This window comes from Octopus bimaculoides, chromosome 20 (assembly GCF_046866305.1).
Source record: "Octopus bimaculoides isolate indiv1 chromosome 20, ASM4686630v1, whole genome shotgun sequence".
NCBI classification, from domain to species: Eukaryota; Metazoa; Mollusca; class Cephalopoda; order Octopoda; family Octopodidae; genus Octopus; species Octopus bimaculoides.
The window spans coordinates 33345322-33350043 of NC_142947.1; the positions used below are offsets into that span (position 1 = coordinate 33345322).

Genomic DNA, 4722 nt, shown 5'->3' on the forward strand with positions numbered 1-4722 from the left:
CAGAAAAAAAGAACAAGTCAGTAAATCGAAGATTATGTAAAGAGAAGATTATGACGACTACGATGCTGAATATTATGATGACAACGAGGTTGATGATGATGATGATGATGATGATGCAGATGATGCAGGTGATGATGATGATGATGATGATGATGATGGTGGTGGTGGTGGTGGTGGTGATGGTGATGGTGATGATGATGACGACCACGATGACGATGATGGTGATAAATATTAGTTTGACGATTATGACGAAGACGACGACGACGATGATGATGATGATGATGATGATGATGATGATGATGATGATGATGATGACGACGATGGTGGTGATGGTGATGATGGTGTTGATGATGATGATGACTAGTCACGTGCATTTCGATCGTTGACAGTGACACTGGCTCCCTGCTGCGGTCTCAAGAATCCGTTATTTTTCTTGTTTTTCCTCTACTACTACTACTACTACTATTACTACTACTACTACTAGTAATTGCATCGACGCTTCCACTTACTAGTGCAACCAATATATATTAGTACTACTACAAATTCGTTTGTATCAGTCCTAGCATATGGAGTATGGTTGGAAAGTACGTGTCGGTTCTGTTGGTTCTAGCAAGTTTGACACTAACTACAACATGCACGCACATACACACATGCACAAACATTCATACACACATACAGAAACAAATATGCACGAAGGACACAGACACACACACATACACATACACGATCACACAAATGCACACACACTTAAAGCGATAACAAACTTGTATTAAACAAATGTAAGGTACACTTGCATACGAATGCACACATGCATACACACACATATACGTGCTTGTGTGCATAACGGTTTAAACTTTAATTAAGCGCTCTTCATAGATGCATACGCATGTGTGGGTGTATAGAGTATATAGTCTCTGTAGTTACGTATTCTACATCACGCATAGCTAAAGACACCGCACATGCACAAACGTATCCATATGTATATACACCACTCTAACAGTATATATAGCAATCGCTTCCTACATCTACCAGAAGGTATACATCTATGTGATGTACATACATACATATATACATACATATATATATATATATATATATATATATATATATATATATATATATATATATATATATATATATATATATATATATATATATATATAAACACATATATATCTATGTATATGTATATGTATATGTATATATATATATATATATGTATATATATGTATATGTATATATGTATATATACATACATATACATACACATGTATACATATAGATAGAATAGATATACTAGATACACACACACACACACACACACACACATATATATATATATATGTATAATATATATTGTATATAGACAGATATATGTATGTATATATAATGTATATATTCATATTCATATGTATGTGTATGTATATGTATATACATGTACGTATGTTTATGTGTATATATACCTATATATGGTACATTTGTGTATTTGTATGTACGTATGTGTGTGTCTGTATATGTAACAATGGTCGATGTTTAGACGGAATTTCTAAAGAGAGAATGGTATATGGCACCGTTATTATTCTTTCCCAGATAAATAGACTGACAGACAGACAGACAGACATGCGGGCGGACAGAGGACGCCAGACGGAATCATAGAAAGATAGATGGATAGATAGATATACTTAGAGGTACATATACATATAAATATGTGTGTGTCTCTATTTATCTCTCCACACATGTATATATATATATATATATATGTATATATATATATATATATATATATATATATATATATATACATTTATATACATATATATATACACATACACACAATAGAATGAACATGAATACATATTGTGACACATGACACAAGTTTACGTATGAACTGTTTAATTAGGTGACAAACGTATAATGAGAACAGTGGCTCAGACAGACAGGCATTCGGTCGACTGACAGACAGACGGGCATACAAACTCAGAGACAGTTTGAAAGACAGGTATATACAAACGAAGTTTACATACATCCAAAGATGTACATCCATACTCTAACGGAGGCACACATATGTAATCACACACACACATATATACGAATACACCCACCCAAATTGTATATGTATGTGTGTATGTATAAATGTAAATACATGTGTAGGTGGATATATATATATATATATAGTGTGTATATAATATGTAAACATGAAATATATAAATATATATATATATATATATATAAAGTGTATATATATATATGTGTGTATGTGTATAATATATACGTATATAAACATGAAATATATATATATATATATATATATATATATATATATATATATATATATATATATATATATATATATATGTGTGTGTGTGTGTGTGTGTGTGTGTGTATGTATGTAATTGCATATATATACATATACAGTGCGTCTGTGTAGATAGATAGATATATATATAGATAGATAGATAGATAGATAGATAGATAGATAGATAGATAGATAGATAGATACGTAAACACATACACACACACACATATATATATATACACTCACACACACACTTGCACACATACACACAGAGGAGCGCGCGCACAGATGAACCTACATGAGAGACACAAGAGCGAAATGTTCGTAACACATGACAATAAAGGCATTACCAGAGGCCGGTATATCCACAACGTTTTTCCCGAACACTGCAACTGCAAGTGTAAGCTGGCTACTGTGCTATGCTGCATACATCCAACAAGTCTCTCTTCTCTCTCTGCGACTGCTGATGCGACGATGTAACCGTAGTGGTTATAGCAATACAAGCAGAGTTGTTGCTGCCGCTGCTGCTGTTGCTCGCTGCTGCTGGTCTTGTTCCTGGTTTTGGTGATGCAGTCACTCTTGCTGCTGCTGCTGAGGATGATAATGCTGATAACGGTTTTTTTTTTGGCGGGGGGGGGGGTCCTGTTGATGTTGATAATGCTTTTGTTGTTGCTGTTGTTGTTGGCGGTGATTTTTTTATGATGTCAATGGTTGACGTTTTGTTACTTCTTGGTTTCTTGGCTGCCCTTTCTGTTGTGCGCTAAATGGTTTTAACCGACGACCCCACTCGAAATCAGACCTGATCAAACAGCACGCGCATAATCAAAAGCAGTCCAGTCGTGACCACTGCATTCCAATTTTTGCCTAGAAGCTCGAAGCACATTATCGAACGCGCTTTTTCTGAAACGGTTTCGCTGTGATTTGAGATACGTTTGCTGATATTTCTACCAATTCAGGCGACCATCTAAAGAACCCCGTATTTGGTTCGTAGTGGTGGTGGTGGTGGTAGTGGTGTTGGTGGTGGTAGTAGTAGTAGTAGTAGTAGTAGTAGTAGTTATGATGATGATGATGATGGTGGTGGTGGTGGTGGTGGTTGTGGTAGTAGTAGTAGTAGTAGTAGTAGTAGTAGTAGTAGATATGATGATGATGATGATGGTTGTGATGGTGTTGGTGGTGGTGGTAGTAGTAGTAGTAGTAATGGTTTTGTGTGAAGAGGTTGATGCGTGTGTTACAGGTTGTGGTGGAGGTAGTGGCGATGGTGGTGGTTGTGGATATGTGTTGGTGGTGTTGGTGTAAGTGATGGTGATTGTGGAGCTGTAGGTGGTGGTGATGGTGGTAGTTGTAGATGCGGTAGTGGTGGTGGTGGTGGTGGTGGTGGTGGTGTTGATGATGTAAATGTTGGCGATGATGGTGTAGTGCCGAGGTTTGTCTTGTTGCTTTTGTTGGTAGTGGTTACGCTGATGTTAATGCTTGTGGTAGTGGTGATAGTAGTGATGGTGGTGGTGGTGGTGGTGGTAGTGGTGGTAGTGATGATGATGATGATGATGATGCCGATGGTGGTAGTATTTATTGGAGTTATAATGGCGGCGGTGGTAGTGTTTTTAGTATTGATGGCGGTGGCGTTCGAGAAGATGATGATGGTAGCAGTGGTGGTGGTGGTGGTGGTGCGTGTGGTGGTGGTGGTGGTGGTGGTGTTGGTGGTGGTGGTGGCGGCAGTAGTATTTCTCGTGGTTGTGATATTTGTTGTAGTTGTTGCTGATATTGATGATCGCAGTGGTGGTGGCAGTGGTGCTGGTGGTAGTTGTGGTGGAGGCGGTTTAGTGGTGCATGGCGGTAGTTGTTGTGATGATGGTGTTGGTGGTATTTCTCTTGTTGTTGTATTTGTTGTGGTAGTTTTTTTTTTGGGGGGGGGGGATCCAAAGAAGAGAGTTTAAAATAGATTGACGGAATGAGTGAAGAAAGAAGACATTTCACGGAAGGAAAGATAGACCGAGTGATGCGAAGAAAGCAGAAGAATCGGAGTGGGAGGAGAGAGAGAGAGAGAGAGAGTGAGTGAGTACGAGAGAGGAGGAGAGTATATGAAGGAGAGGAATGTATGAGGAAGACGGAGAGAGGGAGGTTTGATAATGTTGCAGAGAAATTGAGAGAGAGAAGGGAGAGAGAGTAAGGAGGGGTAGGGAGAGTAAGGAGAGTTGGTTAAAAGAAATCAGAATAAAAAGTGGTGGAGGAAGGGGCAAAAGAAGTGGTAGAGGAGGAAAAGGAATGAACGGAGAGGAAGGGAGAGGAAAAGGGGAGGTTGAGTAGATGAGGGGGGGAGAAAGCGGAGGTGAAATAGTGCGAGGAGAGAGGAGAATCTCGTAGAAAAGCATAGATGTGTGAAAGCGAGTGAGAGAGAGAGAGAGGGGGGGGGATGAAGAGAACGAAGG

The 4722-nt window shown here is 38.4% G+C and overlaps 1 protein-coding gene across 1 annotated transcript in view; it reads right to left on the bottom strand.

Moving 5' to 3' along the window:
- Nucleotides 1–4406, bottom strand: part of LOC106877702 (uncharacterized) — a 271669-nt gene extending 267263 nt beyond the window's left edge. The window contains exon 1 of the mRNA XM_014926660.3: nucleotides 2647–4406. The gene's annotated coding sequence lies outside the window, so the exon portion shown is untranslated. The remainder of the gene's footprint in view (nucleotides 1–2646) is intronic.
- Between the last annotated feature and the right edge of the window lie 316 nt (nucleotides 4407–4722).